The following is a 17,268-nucleotide window of genomic DNA, read 5'->3' as shown; positions in this document are numbered from 1 at the left end:
TCCTGAATGTAATAGATGTACCATGAAGCTTACCTGTCAGGCCCCCCCCCACTTGTAAGGGATCTTTCCAAGGCCCTGGGAGAGGCTCCCCAACATGTATGTGTTTTTGTAAAATTTGCAGAAATAACATATTTCATCCCGGCCAGATTAAGATCACCATCTCTTTGCTCTCCAACTTCTGTCACGCTTTCCCTCATCTTGGGTAGCACTGGGGTGGCCCTGAAGAAATTTTTAAAAATAAAACTTAATTTTGTTAGAGCGCCTTTGGTTCACAATAAAATTGAGCCCCAAGTGCAGGGATTTCCCATATACCCTCTGCTGCTGCCCATGCACAGCATCCCCCACTGTCCCTCACGAGTGGGACGCTTGTTACAACCAGTGACTATGTCAACATATCCAAACCCACAGTTTACATTAGGGTTTACTCTTGGCGTTGTACCTTCTCTGGGTTTGGACAAATGGATAATGACATGTATCCGCCATTATAGTATCATACAGAATAACTGTGCCTTAATAATACTCTGTGTGCCACCTGTTCTTCCCTCCCTTCTCCCGACACCTGCCGACCACCGACCTTTTTCCTTTTGGCACAGTTTTACCTTTCGCAGAAGGTCATATGGTTGGAGTCATACAGTATATAGTCTTTTCAGATAGGTTCTTTCTCTTAGTAATACGCATTTAGGGTTCCTCCATGGCCTTCATGGCGTGATAGTTGGCTTCTTTTTCAAACCGAGTACATTCCAACGTCTGGAGGTACCACAGCTTCTTTCTCCAGTCACCTATGGAGGGCATCGTGATTGCTCCCACGTTTTGACAGCTATGAACAAAACTGCTATAAAGCCCTGGGCAGTCTTGAGGTAACTTGAAGGAAAGGAGACGGGAGCGCATGTACAGTGGGATTCGTGGGATTCACGTCTATGAGTTGCGGTCACGCCACGTGTCACCAAGCACTCTTAGCTATCCTGGTGTAGGAATGTGCCGGGTCGTGGCCCGGATGTGCCGGGGTGGACATCACCCAGCCATAGGACTGTGTTCTCCTTCCCTGCTTCCCGAAGTGTGTGGCTCGGCGGGGAGAAACCAGATTTGAAACGTATGGAGTCAGAGGCCAGTTAGTGAAAATTTCATCAGATGTATGACCTTGTAAGTGGAGGAGTTGGTTCTTATCAACACCTCGTCAAATGGAAGTTCTCTCTGTCAGGAATATATCTGTTAAGGCAGCACCTTCCTATCAACTCTGCTAGAGGAAAGATCGAACTATCATTCTCTATGTAGAATACATATAACCTTTTTGTCTTGTGAAGAGGTGCTCAAAGAACATCCAGCACCACCCCCCCAAAAAAAGTGAAGGAAAAAGAAAGTATTATAGAGTTATGTGAGTTATTTGGCTTAAAAAAATATGGTTTTGTTGGATTTTCATCCTTGGTATTTGTCAGATTAAATTGCATAATTTGTTGAGACTTCTTTTCTCAGTTATATATTAAATATGCTTACAAAGAAAATTTTAATTTTGTATTCTTTTTTCTTAAAGAGGGACTCAGACTGTGGAGCCTTCTAGTCTGCTGAGCCTAGATCCTTCTGTGTCCCTGGGCTCCTTTATCTTAAGATCTAGCTGCTCTTTGTGTGACATCTGACCAACTCTTTTTATTACATCTGGGCCATTTTAATACCCAACAATAAAGCAAATATTAATTTTAATATGCTCTTGACTTACAGAGAAAGTAAAGGCAACTGTATATAAAGTTGTGTGTCTTAGTATGAATGGAGGGATCTGTATGAATGGAAAGATGGAGAAATAATCTTTTATCATATAATTTTACAAATGTTGCTGTTATGCTCGTGGAACAATTAAACAATGCTTCATAATTCTGTAAAACTCCTATATTTTCTTGATGTTAAGATAAATCCTTGATCTTTTATCACAACATAGGTGAGGTCTACTTTTAACTAGGGAATATCTGACTCTGGTTAACTATATTTTAATTTATTTAATATAAACTCTCTATACCTGCTTTTCAACTTACTCATAAAATGTTGAAAAAGATCATATAAATAATGACGTGGTTTTGTCTGTGGAGGATGCTGTTAGGACTGGCCCTAGTTCACAGCTAGTAGAGAGATGGTATACATTTCTAAGTAGCTCTGTTCCCCAAGCCCCACTTTTGTTGTCATTTATTTGTTACTTGAGATTCAATTTGGTTATTTTACTTGAGCTGAACACATTTTGGCCTCATTTAGGGGGGCAGCCTTAGCTGCAGATAGATGAAAATTTGCATATTTTCGTTCTAGAAAGAGACACAATAAAGGATTTTGGATATTTATGTGGCTAGTTAAAGTTTCTTTTAATGTTTATTTCTGACAAGAGTGTGAGCGGGGGAGGGGCAGAGAGAGAGAGGGAGACACAGAATCCCAAGCAGGCTCCAGGCTCCGAGCTGTCAGCACAGAGCCCGACGTGGGGCTCGAACTCACAAACCGTGAGCTCATGACCTGAACCGAAGTTGGAAGCCTGACTGACTGAGCCGCCCAGGCACCCCATTGTGTGGGGTGTGCCTAGAAAAAGGCTGGGCTCCCTTTTAGTTCTGTTAGTTTCCTGAGTATTGCTGAACGTGTGCAGCCAGCCTTTGTTGCCAGCAGCAAAGGGACCGCTGCTGGTTTGCATCAGTCTGTGTCAGGACATTGAAACCTTTGCTCCTATTCTTCTTTCCAGAGTAGAATGCATATGGTGTCCACGTTGCATCTCATGCCTTTACCGTAAGAGATGTCGACATTATACAGAGCCGGTGAGGATTGCAAATCCGAAGACTCCTGAAACACATTTTCTGGCATTGCCTTCAATTGTGCAAATCTTACAGAGTTGTCCTTAAATTATGCAAATTGTGTTATAAAAAGGAAACAACATAAGAAGAACTATGTCGGTGTCACATCAAAATGACTATAATGCCATATAAAAGAAAAACGGCTTTTAAATTTGATTTCATTCACTCATTATTGGCAACATGCTTTGAGGTACAGAGAACTTCTCTAGTCACACAGGCCTAGCTGGAGTTCTAACCCACAAAATGTGGCGGGTCCCAAACATCCCTCAGGGGTGGTAAGCAAATCATTAATGTTTTCAATCCTCAGCTCCTTCCTGAGCCACTGCTGTGTGTTTGGCAAGGTTTCCAGCCCTACAGAGGCAGTGGTCAGTGTGGCACAGAAGTCCCTGTTCTCAGAAGGTTTCTCTTTTAGCGTGATGGGAAATAAACCAGTGAACAAATGCGTGTGTCACACAGGCATCACACAAGCAGGGTGAGGGAGCGGAGACTGAGGGAGACGGTACTTTAGGGACAGCTCTCCAAGAAGGCTTCTGGGAGGTGGTGACATTGGAGTAAGGAATCTACATGCAGGAAGAGAGGACGTCATGTATGTTTCTAAGAGAAGAGTTTTCCAGATGGAGAGAACGTCAAATGTCTTGAGGTGGGAACAAACAGGGTCGTTTAAGGAACAGCAAGGGCTGGCGTGACCAAATGGAGTGTCCGGGCTGGTGATGTAGGCGGAGAGGAAGCCGGGGAGGGGAAAGGTGCGATTTATTTGGTTTTCAGTTTAAAAAGACGGCCTGCTGTCCTCTGGAGAGGATGTCCTATGGAGAGGACACGACTGGGAACGGTGTTCATTCGTTAGTGTTTGCAGATAAACCATCCCAAGATGTGACAGTTTAAGGCAATAGCCATGTATTTTGGCTCCCAAGACTGGGCGATAATAATGTGGGCTGAACTTTGCAGGTCGTCTCCTCTGTGCTGAAACCTTTCAGATCAGAAGGGCAAGGTATTCATGAATGTTGTGTGGGTAGAGAGGCATAATGTGGGAGCTGGTACTTGACTCTCTCAGACAGATGTGGCGGGTGTGGACAGTGTGGTGAGGGCCTTTGGGAGGAGGGGGAAGCATGAAGAAAGAAGCTGAGGGGTGAATGCACATGGTGTGTTGGTCATAGGGTGGGAAACCAGTCCAACTGGAGATGATGAATCTCGGCCAGTGCTGCATAGGTGGGAGGGTGTGGCCAGGCTTTGGAGACACTGGACAGCAAGAAGATTTAGTTCTGAAGTCAGAGGAAATAGCCACAGAAGGCTTTTGACTATGAGAGCCACATAGAAGATGAAGGGGAACCTTGCCATTGTGCTTGATGATGGGGACTGGGTGGGGACTAGGAACTTCCCCCGCCACTGGGAAGCCTGGCACTGAGAGAGCCCCCCTCCCAGGAGTGATCACCATGGAGTTGGGAAGAAGATAGGCAAGCTAACTGGTAAAGTGAGGCGGAAGGACTTGCCGATGCGCTGGATGAGAGAGGGAGGGGAGGGGTTCACAAGAGGTAATCCTGTGGCATTCCCGAAAGTGTGTTCTCTGTTCCATAGTATAATGCTATGTACTGCTGTTCTCATATCATCATGATGGTCAAATACAAAGAAATGACTCTAGGGTGTTCAAGAAGGAAGAGATTTAATATAGGGAATACTTAGCTTTTAGAGAGACGGGAGGTTGTAGGCGTCTCCAGGAACCATCAGAGGCAGCTGCCTCCAGCACAGAAAGTTTAAAAAGAGAGAAAAAAATCCCTGTCTTGCCAAAGCCCTCACTCACCACGCCCCGCCTGTCAGAGGAGCACTACCATGATGACGGTTTCTCTGGTGCTTCCCAAAGCATGCATGAGTGCTCCTCCTGGGTAGAATCTGGCTGGGAGTCCTGCAGGCAGAGATTCTGGAATTGTAGGTATTAGATTTCCAGCTCTGAAACTCGGGGGGATAAGGGCAACAGAGACCGATTCATGTGGGTCATTCCTTCCTTCCTTTCAATTCCAGTTGCAATTCCTACAGAGAGCCTTGCCATATTTTATAAGATTTCTTTTAGCAGAGTTTGGTCAAAATCCACTTTGGCACTTCCATCGAAGTTGCAAAGAAGAATTTAATTCTAAAGACCATTCAGCGGTGTTTCTTATTGTTTCCTCTTACGGAGCAAGGCTGGATAGAAAATTTGGTGAAATAGCTTATTGGGTTGGAGGTAGACTCATTTGTACCTGCCCTATATGTGTTTTCAGCCTGTACATTTGTGTATCTATACATCTCTCTCTATATATATTTTTATATATTGATTGAAATAGAGATACTGATTTTTAACTTGCTAGCTGATTGAATTTCAGACTCTCCTGCTATGGACTGTAACATCAGAACATACAGAGATGGAGAGGTGTTGCTCAAAAATATTTTTATAGAGCTCTACAGGCCAGCTTTCCTAATTTTTTTCTCCTTAAAGCTTTGGTGGAACAAGAAAGGAAGAATTAATAAAGGAGAACAGAGACTAAGAAAAGTTAGAAAGAAGGCTCATCAGAAACCAAGAGTGAGAGGTAGATTTCTGGGGCGCCTTCTTGAATCTTCATTGCTATTAAGTGTGTCGAGAATGCTCAGTGGTCATTCTCACACCGTCTCCCCCACCTTGATTTTTCTATCCCTTCATTTTACAAATGTTTATTAGGGGCCTATTGTATGCCCAATATTGTGTTAGAATTGGAAGTTGAAAATCTAGTCTTAACTCTCAAAACCTCAATTTAATGGGAGGGAGTAGATATATTGATACATAATTACCATACAGTGTGAGCCTCGCATAGCAGGACCACAAATTTACAAATATTTCAGGAGGGTAAACTTAGCTTCTCTGTGTTCTATTAGTGTCTTCTCTTTAAGTCACCATGATGGTTAACTTTATGTGTCAACTTGACTGGGCTATAGGATGGATGCCCAGAACATTATTAAACCATTATTTCTAGGTGTGTCTGTGAAGGGTGTTTCTGGATGAGATTTGAACCGGTGAACTGAATAAAGCAGATGGCCCCTCCAGTGTGAGTGGGTACCATCCAATCCTTTAAGGACCAGAATAGATCAAAATGCAGAGGAAAGGAAGGGCAGCTGGGTGGCTCAGTAGGTTAAGGTCTATGCTGTCAGTGGGGAGCCTGCTTAGAATTCTCTTTCTTCCTCTCTGCCCCTCCCCCACTTGTTCTCTCCGTCTCTCTCTCTCTCTCTCTCTGTCTAAATAAATAAACTTAAAAAAATTCAGAGGAAGGGTTTGCTTTCTTTCCACTTGAGCTGAGATCATCATTTTCTCCTGCCCTTGGACATTAGGGCTCCTGGTTCTCAGGCTTTTGGACTCAGAACAGGACTTATGTTGGTCCTTGGTTCTCAGCCTTTTGGTCTGGGACTGAATAACTTCACCGGCTTTCCTGGTTCTCCAGCTTGCAGGTGGCAGGTTCTGAGACATCTTGCCCTCCATCATTGTGTGAGCCAGTTCCTATAATAAATCTCTTGTATCTACTTACCTACCTACCTATGTATCTACTTATCTACCTATCATCTGTCTGTCTATAATATATCTATCAATTATCTATCTATCTATCTATCTATCTATCTATCTATCTATCTATCATCTATCTGTCATCTGTCTGCCCATCTATCATCTGTCTATCTATCTATCTATCTATCTACCTACCTACCTACCTATCATCTATCTGTCATCTGTCTGTCCATCTATCATCTGTCTATCTGTCTATCTATCTATCTATCTATCTATCTATCATCTATCTTATTGGTTCTGTTTCTCTAGAGAACCATGACTAATAAAGTCCCCATCCAACTCGATCTGTGTTTGTGTCTGTGTGTCTCTATGTGTTTTAGACTCTAACGGGCCAGTTATCTCAGTCTAGCTAGTTAATTTAGTTACTAAATTAAATAGTAAACTAAATACAAAATACTACCAGTTAGGTAAATTGTCTCACTTTCTTCTAGCATAAATAATCTCTTACGAGTAATTTAATTCCTTTTCAGTTATATGTTTAACCTTTTTGCTTTCTTCCCCCCATTGCCACCCATTCTAAAATGGCATGAGCACATGGTTGCTGGTGGTGGGGAAGAGAAATGGCTCATAGGCTTCTGTACTGGTCCCTCTGTGGTCCTTTATGTCACCTGGCCTCTTCATGTACTATCTTCTCTCTGGGACAGATGTTACTTTGGCCCGGTGCTCTTCCCTCAATGACAGGGCTCCTCCTCAGTGCTCCCCGACGTTTCCCCCAGGCCTTGGCAATGTAGTGACTTTCCCCCAACTTTCCCACATTACCACCCGCCCCCTCCCACCCCCCCATCTCCTCACCTTGCTAAGAAGCACCATCAGCAGCTACCTTCCATTTCCTGATGGGGCAGGTGGGAGCTTCTTCTGCCTAGAGAGGTAGAGGGAACCATGGAGGTAACCACTCAGGTTCTCTTTCCTTTACCATGGCGTGTACCATTTTTACTCAGTGCAGATACCCCACATTGCTAGCGGGCTAGCCTGCCAAGCATTTCCTCTTCCATTTTTATTCCAAATAGAAACTGGGGCACAAAGCCCATCTCTTTTATTTTTTTTCTCAACCTAAGCCTTCAATCCACAGGTGAGAAGCCATAATCTGTATATTTTACCAATTGTACCCTGTCTTCCTCCAGTTTTTCTTTTTCTTTCTATCCTTTGCTAGGCTGGAAAGGTCAGGATTTCCATTTCTTCTTATCCCTGGAAAGGACATCCTCATTGACATATGCTCATTCTTGCCATGGGAAATAAGTTTTATTGGCCTGACTTCAATGGTAGATGGTATGCAGGGAGAAAACGAGGTTTACCACGGTTTACCAATATGTGTACAAAGGCACACATCTTGTGAATACTGAATCACCATCTCTGTGGTATATGCTATCTGGGAGAATCAGTGGGAGCTTCACAGAACAAGTAATTCTTTTTTTTTTTCTAATATTGATTTTTGAGACAGTGCAAGCAGGGAGACAGAAGATCTGAAGTGAGCTCTTCGCTGACAGCAGTGAGCCTGATGTGGGGCTTGAACTCATGAACTGTGAGATCATGACCTGAACCAAAGTTGGATGCTCAACCAACGGAGCCACCTAGGTACCCTCAGAACAAGTAATTCTTAAATTGGGACTTGAGGAATAAGCTAGAATTTTCTAAGTAGACCAGCATAGGAAGAACATTCCAGGATAAAGCACAAATATTTTCAAAGTCCTAGAAGTACACAAGTTTGATAAGCTCAGAAAAAGAGTTTTTGGTCTCTGTTATTTCAGAAAGTCCTGGACAAGAGTCGGTTTTTGTTGTTGAGAGTAAACCAGGCAGCACAAATGAGCTGAAAATCAAAATGTGTGGCTCCAATTTAAGACAGACTCTGAACTTGTGCATGCCTCTTTCTTCTCCCCAAAAGTTGCCTTTCAAATGACAATAAAGGGATAGCAACAGCAACGATAATGATAATAATACAGAAACAAATGACAAAAATGTAGGAATTGCCTTTTATGACCTGACCCTTTATATTTTTAAATTATAGTTCCTGGAGTGAAATCTGAGGGAAAAAAAAATCATATGTAACACCTGAACCCATAAAACATTGAAGAGAAAACATAGGCAATAAGCTCCCTGACATAGGTCCTGGGGATGACTTTTTGAATCTGTCACCAAAACTAACAGCAACAAAAGCAAAAATAAACAAGTGGGGCCACATCAAACTATAAAGCTTTTGCACAGCAAAAGAAGCCATCAACCAAATAAAAAGGCAACTTACTGAATGGGAGAAAATATTTGCAAGTCATTATGTCTGACGAAGGGTTAATATTGAAAATATATAAAGAATGCATATAACTCAATAATAACAACAAAAATAATCTAATTAAAAATGGGCAGAAAGTCTAAATAGATACTTTTCTAAGGAAGTAAGATAGATGGACAACAAGTATGTGAAAAGATGCTCACATCATTAATCATCAGGGAAATACAAATTAAAATCACAATGATATAGTACCTCACACCTATTAGAATGGCTATTATAATAAAGAAAAGAAAGGCAAGTTAGGGGTGCCCGGGTGGCTCAGTCAGTTAAGCATCAAGACTCTTGATTTTAGCTCAGGTCATGATCTCACAATTCGTGAGATCAAACCCCACGTCGGGCTCTGTGCCCGATAGCATGGAGCTTGCTTGGGATTCTCTCTCTTCCTCTCTCTCTGCCCCTCCTGTGCACTCTCTCTGTCTCTCTGTCTCTCAAAATAAATAACTTTAAAAAAACAAAAGGTAAAAAGTTTGGGCTTTGAAATTCTACAGAACTAGGTTAGAATTCTAGCACTGTACATAGTAAAGAAAAAAATCATAAATAGTAAAAGAGTGAGTGAGTTTTCCTTGGAAGAAAGAGAATACCCCTGAGAGCTCTTTGGCATCCACTACTCTCTTGCTTATTCCCCCCAGCCAGAAGATGGGTAGTTTGACTTCTAGGGTCTCATTTTCTTCAGTTCTGCCCTCACCTCTCTTCCCAGCCAGAAATACCCTGCTAATCATTTATTCTCCAAATACTGCTTTTGTATATTTTATTCTTGAAAAAAATTTTTTTCATGTTTATTTATTTTTGAGAGAAAGACAGAGTGTGAGTGGAGGAGGGGCAGAGAGAGAGGGGAACATAGAATCTGAAACAGGTTCCAGGCTTGGAGCTGTCAGCACAGAGCCCGATGTGGGGCTAGAACTCGTGAACCATGAGATCAGGACCTGAGCCGAAGTTGGACACTTAACCGACCGAGTCACCCAGGTGCCACTGTGTATTTTATTTGTAACATAACCTTCAGTCCTGTACTGTCTCTGCTCTTCTGAACCCTGAAGTCTCTTCTGGCCCCATAGTTCCACTATCTGACCTATCCTGGACTTTCAGCCATACCTCACTTTCCCTCTCCTTCCTGTTTCTATGCAACCCAGAGTTGCTGAAGAGTGTCACCAAAATGTGTTGATTGAGTCTCCTAAGAGTTCTTTTGCTACATCATACAGAAAGTGGGATTGTTCTTTTTCCCTAGCTAAATTCTTTTTCTCAAACTCTCAACCCAATGCCCGTCAAGCTTCCATGGAAAATGGCCTTGACTCAACTTTAATGTGAAGAGTGTTCCCATTTATTTATTTTTTAAGTTTATTTATGTATTTTGAGAGAGAGCATGCATGCAAGCAGGGGAGGGGCAGAGAGAGAGAGAGAGAGAGAGAGAGAGAGAGAGAGAAATAGAGAGAGAGAGAATCCTAAGCAGGCTCTGAGCTGTCAGCCCAGAGCCCCACGTGGGGCTCAGACTTATGAATTGTGAGATCATGACCTGAGCCGAAACCAAGAGTCAGATGCTTAACTGATTGAGCCACTGAGGCACTCCAAGAGTGTTTCCATTTACATTTGGCTCCCTCAACATCTTTCCTCTCCAACACTTGTCTGTATTTTCTCCTGTCCTTTCCTGTGTCAAGGGAAGAAACTGCCGTTCACTCTTACACCCTCCTGTACCCAAGCTGTGGGTTGAATTCCCTTCTACCTTCTAGCACAGCTGGCACCATCAGTGTTCTGCACTTTTAACCCCTTTCCTCAACCTCTCTCTTGCCAGGGCCTGTTCTTTGTCTTTATATATATTAAGATTTCCCAATCGTAAATCTTCCCTGTACTCTGCCATCTCCTTGAGCAACTCTTCTAAATTCCCCTTCTTTCTGCCTCCAGAATTCTTGAATGACTGGCCAACTCTTCCTGTTCCTTATCCTGTGCTTCTTCACTCTAACCCTTAAACATTGGCTTTGCCTCCAATCGTCTATTGGTATTTCTTTCTTGAAGGCCATGAATGAACTTGACTTTCCGTATCTACGATCTTTTCTCAGGTATAATTTCCCCAGACCTTGTTTTAGCATTGGATATTGTTAATTAGCCTTTCCAGTTTCAAATCCTCTCTGCTCTTTGTTTCTGTGGCAACTCATTTTATAGGTTCTCCCCTTTTTGTTTTCTTTCTTCTTTTTTTCTTTTCTCTTCTTCCCCAAATGAGCACATCTGTTTATGATGATGATGATGATGTTACTAGTATTGCCATGATTATTATTACTAATATATTTTCCTTGAGCCCTAAATATCCACCAGACACCCCTCCAGGTGCTTTCCATATGTTAGCATAGTTAATAACGACCACAACCCTTGGTGACTACCATTATTCCCCTTTTACAGATGAGGATACTAAGGCGTGGAGAGGTTAAAAAAAAAAAACAGGCATTCTGACTCTGAAGTCCAAGTTCTGGACCATTTTGATAACCTTTTGTACTCACCATGACGTTTTCCAGGCTATCTCCTCTCCTCCTAGGCTTTGACTCTCACTCTTAGTGTATGGTGAGCATCTGTCCCTTTTTTTTTTTCTCTCTAGCCTCACACTATGACCTCGACAGTGCAGCTTTGACACCCATGTCCCATCAAGACTGTGTATTTCCTCCCCCAACAGTTTCACCGACCTGACATCATTACATTTGTTAACAGTCCCACCTGCTTCTAAACTTGTCATTGTCACTGATGTTTCTGCAGGTAATCACACCTGTAAATTCATCTCATCAACATTGCTGCCTCTACTGACATCATCAACTTCATGCTCAGTGTTCTTCTCCTTCTAGTGGCCTCTAGGCCAGTTTACCACTCATAAGAAAGCAAGATTGATGATGTATGAATAAAATATATAGTTGCTATTGAGTGGGCTCTTTGGCCAATTTCTCTGTGTTTGATATGTCACCAAAGGGTTGCTCCCATTTTAACATCCCTTTTACTCAACTCTGTGTCCGTGGGCAAAATCCTTAGCCAGGCCAGGTCTTAAACATAAATGTTTACAACTTTGGAAAATAATCTCCCATTTGCCTCCACAAAGAGGTGCCAACAGCTCCGTGAGTTGGCTTCCAAACCCTCTTGAAACGAATGGATTTTGTGTGATTGATAGAAGACTGAGACAAAATGTCTTCCCATGAGATGGAGTTGGCTGTATGCCAGGCTGGAAGAGCAGACCCCGTTGAGGGGGAACCATGGAAGTTGGTCCTCATGATAAGTCCTCTCGACAGTGTGCTGAACCCTGACTTTGGCGTGTTGGTTCAGCTCCTGTTCTCATACCTAGTTGTGCCCGGGGCACTGTATCTTGGATTTTCCCTCCCCATCCTTACCATTGTGGCACATGAGTCTCCTTCTCTAGATTCTTAACCCTAAGGTTGCTTTTCTCAATGATCTAGTCTAGTGTATAGAGTACTGTAGTGTATACACTAGACAGAGTGCTCCCTCAGAGCCTGGGGAACCTGGGGGATCCCATCTAGCCCCTGCCTTCTCTCTACGCAGCTCTTGAAGAGGCCTTGGTAGGTGTGAAAGGACATGAGTGTGGAGGAATGATTTACGTGGAGTCCTTGGTGTGGGGTTTCCTTCCTTGGTGTCCTTGGGTAAAGCTCTCAATCCCCTGGAACCTTGGTTTCCTCGTGTTTATGACTTGTCTAGTAAATAACACTTGCCTTACCTATCCATACCTTAAAGGATCTTATAGGTAAAGTCTTTTTTTTTAGAGGATAATATTAAAAAGGGGGGAAATTCCTGCAAAACTAGGAAAGGTTTTGCAAATTTTAAATGCTGCATTTGGATTAAAAGAACTTTCCCAAATTTAATCAATATTTAATAAATGAATAGGTCTCTATAATTATTTGTCGCTACTTCTTTCCCATCGTGGCTCCTTCAGTAAACAATTCCAAAGGTTACTGTTTTAGGCAAAAACACTATAAATGTGCATAACAAATCTCATTCTTTCTAATGTGAAATGGGTACACACTAGGGCATATTTTGTGTTATAACTGTGGGATGCTTTGAAAGTGTATCATTGACTGAAAAATACAGGTTCTTATTTTTGTTTTATATTTGTTCTTATTTTTCATGTTCTACATCTGGAGCTACAAGAAAAAATGCCCCAAGACCAAGGTAATGGGGGCTCGTTTATGTATTCAGCCCTTTATGCCCTGCAATATAATTCAATTGCTTGAATGTATTTTGCATGATTTTCCCATAGAGCATGCTGTATTTAATAGCATCTGGCACATCTCGGAGAGCCCCATTGCATATCATGAGATGTTTAAATTGTATTGAATACTTTATAAAAGCAATTTCCATTCTGTTGTGTTCTTTTTGCAGATGGTGATCTGAAACAGTTAACAGTGATAATACTCTTTACTTTCTTATTTGTGACTTATCACTGTTGCAGATGAAGAAACAACATTTATGGATCACTCTTTCTAGTCCCTGATTTTGAGGCTGACTTCTCCTTAGACAATACACCGGATTTCACATTTAGGTCTCTAGTGCCAGATGGAAGCTAGGATTTGTGCGTGTGGACTTGATTTGTACCTGTAATAGTCAAGTAGAGTGCTCGATTTAATAATGACTGGTACCTACAGAGACCAATGAACTCGATTCTTAAGGTAGTGGAACCAACACAAATACCATTTGAAGAATGTGTCTGTCTTGCCCAATTTCAAATGCCCATGAGCACACACTTATTCAACGAACATTGAGCAAAGTGGTTGACTCTATGGGGATGTACTGTTAATAAGGCGCACTTCCTGCTCTCAGGGATTATATAATCAAGCAGGGAGGAGTTAGGCAATGATAACAGATATATATCAGATGCCTCCTTTGTGCCAGGTATTGTATTGTTCAAGACAGTACACTCGTATTTTCTTTAGAATATTTCAAGGTAACTCAAAAAATGCACAAGTTGAAGCTTTCAGGGGGAAAATAAATGCTATGAAAGTCACTGTGATAGATTTAATAGCCTTACCCAGTAAGCTCTGTCTTGGTAAACTGGACATTCTGGTTGGCAACCCAATCGTCACCTATTAATTCATTCACCAGTTACCAAAGATGTTTCCAACATTCTGCTTCCAAGATGCAGAAGCTAATGTTTTGATCTAGGGAAGAGAAATAAAACTAATATAAGGAAAGTTTCTTCTAATTCATTTAGAGAAATGTCCAGATTATTTACATCTTCATGATGGGATTTTTAAATATAACTGCATATGTATTCACACACACATGCTAAAATGCTTTTTGTATATAAAGTGTAACCATATCATAATGAAGTTGATGAAATACAAGAACACACACACACACACACACACACACACATCTTCATATATATGTATGTATTTCTATAGCTCTCAAATGTCCATTGTCATTCTATAGGCAGATAGATGTTACTGAAATCACGCAGTTGAGGATAGAGAAGAAAAAATATGTCAACATTCATCTATTTGTTCATTCCATCATATAGTCTTTAAAAATATGTACGGACTAATACATATAAATGTTTAAAGAGTATCTATTATGTGCTAAGTAAATACTGGGTGTTGGAAAGAGAAATGAATTAGGCAGCATCCCTGCCCTCAAGGAACATGAAAACAAATGCCTTTAATACAGTGTGAGGAGAATTTTTGCAGAGGTGAGCAGTGGACAGAAAAGGATGACTTCTGCCTTGAGGGCAGGGTGAGTGGTGTGGACCGTATGAGTTAAGCTTTCTCAGAAGAGAAGATGGCAAACGTGGGACAAATCAGAGCTGTCCAGGCAGGTAACAGGTATGAATGCACTTGGGTGGCGGCACTAAGGTGCAGTGTGTGTGTGTGTGTGTGTGTGTGTGTGTGTGTGTGTGTGTGTGTAAAGGCTCATGGGCTCGAAATCTCGCTCTGCGTGTCCCATGGTGGATCATTAGATCGGAGCACAGGTGACTGGAGACAACTGGCCAGAGATGAAGGCCAGATGATGGAGGGTTTGTGCGTGGGTGATGCTGAAGAATTTGGACTCCAGGAAGTTCTCTAGGCAATGAAGGGCCAACAAAGTGTTTTAAGCTATGTCATGTTTTCATTTTATAATGATGCCTCTGCGAGTAGTGTTGAGGATAGATTCAGAAGGGGTACATTTGCAGACAACTATTTAGTTAGGAAACTGATCAAACCACAATTAGTGAAGGGCCAGGGGATGTTCAAGAAGGGGGCATTGTGTAGGGATGAATGGATGGAGGCTGGGATGAGGGAGAGGAAGGTTCTTAGGGCAAATGCCCGATTTTGGAAAACCAGAGGGGTGGCGGTGTGTATTTCTCAGGAGAGAGAAATGGCGAGAGAGGCGATCTTTGGGTGCAGGGTAGTAATTGAGTTTTGTGTCTGTTGAGGAGAAGGGGATGCCGGGCCGTGTGGGAGAGAAGTCCTACAGGCAGGGTTTGCAATATATGACTCACTCTACTCTGCAGCCCGGGAATATGAAGGTAAATAAAACATGAGTTTCTGCAAGGAATTCACAGCTCAGTGGAAGACTGAGTGTCCACATTCTAGAAGAACGCAAGCCCAGGCTGACCCTGAGCTATGATGGAAGACATTCCCAAGCTTCTGCTCCTACTTATCTTTCTGCCTCCAGCCTCTCGGCAGCTCTCCAGCTCCCTGAAATCCAAGCCCCAACCCCCGGCCAGACTTTGGAATACATATTTAATTACATCACTCCCTAGTTAAGAAAATCCTTTGATGGCTCTCAATTAACTGTGGGAGAAATCTCACACTCCTTAGTGTGTCCTTTAGGGATCCTCAGGGCTCACACTCCACGCACCCCGTAAACACGGATAATTGGATTCTGCCTTTGACAGGCTATCCTTGTGCTTGTGCAGTTCACGATCCTAAACTTGGCCTGATGCCTTTTCTCGGCTTGGCCGGGCATCCCTCGCTGCTCCGCGGGGACAGTGGTCCTTACTGACACTCGGCCTTGACTTCTGTCGCACCTAGAATAATTGCTGTGTAATAGAAGAATATGTAATGAGGGGTGGATGCTAGTTGTGAGACCCGGGTTCTTGTCTCGGCCCTGTGCTTTCCAAATCACATGGCCCGTGGTCAGTCATTAAATTTCTTTAGATTTCATTCCTTCATCTGTAAAATGGAGGTAAAAATGCTCTTGCAGTTTTCCCTGGGTGATGGAGAAGTTCAGAGTGATAAATAGACATAGAGTAACTTGGAAACGAAATGCTTTATAAACGTATTTTATATGGACATTTCACTTTAGGCATTGAAATGCCCATTTCTAAACAATATGGCAAAATGTGCAATTAATGACGTCCTTCAACTGCAAACCTTTTTTCTTCCTGAGACATTTTTGATGAATGCATACTGCAAATAGGGAGGAGCCATCTATCACCAGCCTAAATCGATCACTTGCTTTGTACTTGGGGCCCCGCTAGGTCCTGAAAACTTATCATTTATTTTCTCCTTTTGGAGATTATGCGTATTTATATGTCGCAACTGACTAAGAGACCGTGTTCTCTTCTATTTTGGAGAAATTCAGCTTGATCTCAGATTCCACAACCAACTTTTCCTTAGATGTGGCTGCACCATGGGTAATAGATAAGTTCTGGTACTTTGGCTGGCTAGTCCTCAAATATTTATGATTTGTTCTTCTTCTCCCTGCGTTGGGAAAAGACGCATTTAGCATATGATGGCACTTAGCATATCCCTCCGTGAAGACGGTGCAGCTGGAACGACGGTGACGGGTAGCCCCCTTGGCAATGACATTCAACTTTTTATCTGCTTGTCCATGCATTTGCAAAAGTGAATGCACAAACACGGAGAGAGAACAGACGACGAGGCTGCTGTGCAGATAAGCGTTTGAATGTGTCGTCTGAAATGCGAGTCCTAATTGGCCCTAGACAGCTGTTAAAAACATTCCTGTGCCTCTGAGTTGACCAGAGCTTCTGCGTCGGAAGTAATTATTTCTTTTTTCTTTCATCTAGGTTTCTGTACCCGCCAGCAAATATACGCGAAATATACGCACATCTCCGTTTTCTGAAAATTCGTGTTTTCGCCCGCCACCCATCCTTAGCTGCTGACCTTTGGCTTCCGGCATCACTTAGCAACACTAATAGCAACACTTATCTTACCAATATCGTAGCTGGTTTTATCGAACATTCCACGCGCCAGGCTCGGTGCAGAGTGCTTTGTTCGCATCATCTCTTTTATTCTTACAATGTAGGTCGGTAGGAACAATTATATTAATAGATAAGCACTAGGATATCCCTACTTTCCTGATGAGAAAAAGGAAGCATGGAAAAGTTAAATAATTTGCCCAAGGGCCCCCACCCTACACCAGGTAGGGGGAGGGCAGAGTGGAAAATCCAGAACTTTCCGATTCTGAAGCCCGGACAGCTAACCACTGAACCCACATGAGGTCCTGGGGCTCTGTTTAAGGGACGATGCGTTAGTTTACGTCACAGGCTGCTTCTCTCTCCTCCTGTCTTTCTCTCTGCCTAATTAAATCCCAACATGCACCTGCCTGAAAGCAAAGCATCTGAACCGGAGGGCTTTGAGTGGGTGACCAGGGGTGATGAGTGATCCCCTGTGTCCCTGGGGCTGCCAGGCCTGTCCTAA

The 17,268-nt window shown here is 42.6% G+C and overlaps 1 long non-coding RNA gene across 1 annotated transcript in view; it reads left to right on the top strand.

Annotated features, from left to right (window-relative positions):
- LOC132667786 (uncharacterized) overlaps positions 1 to 2,946 on the top strand; it is a 149,460-nt gene extending 146,514 nt beyond the window's left edge. The window contains exon 4 of the long non-coding RNA XR_009605359.3: positions 2,705 to 2,946. This is a non-coding gene — a long non-coding RNA (uncharacterized LOC132667786). The remainder of the gene's footprint in view (positions 1 to 2,704) is intronic.
- The last annotated feature ends 14,322 nt before the right edge of the window (positions 2,947 to 17,268 follow it).

Source organism: Panthera onca, chromosome B2, assembly GCF_046562875.1.
Source record: "Panthera onca isolate mPanOnc1 chromosome B2, mPanOnc1 haplotype 2, whole genome shotgun sequence".
Classification (NCBI taxonomy): domain Eukaryota; kingdom Metazoa; phylum Chordata; class Mammalia; order Carnivora; family Felidae; genus Panthera; species Panthera onca.
The sequence above is the reverse complement of the archived record's forward strand: the minus strand, read 5'-3'. Positions and strand labels throughout refer to the sequence as shown.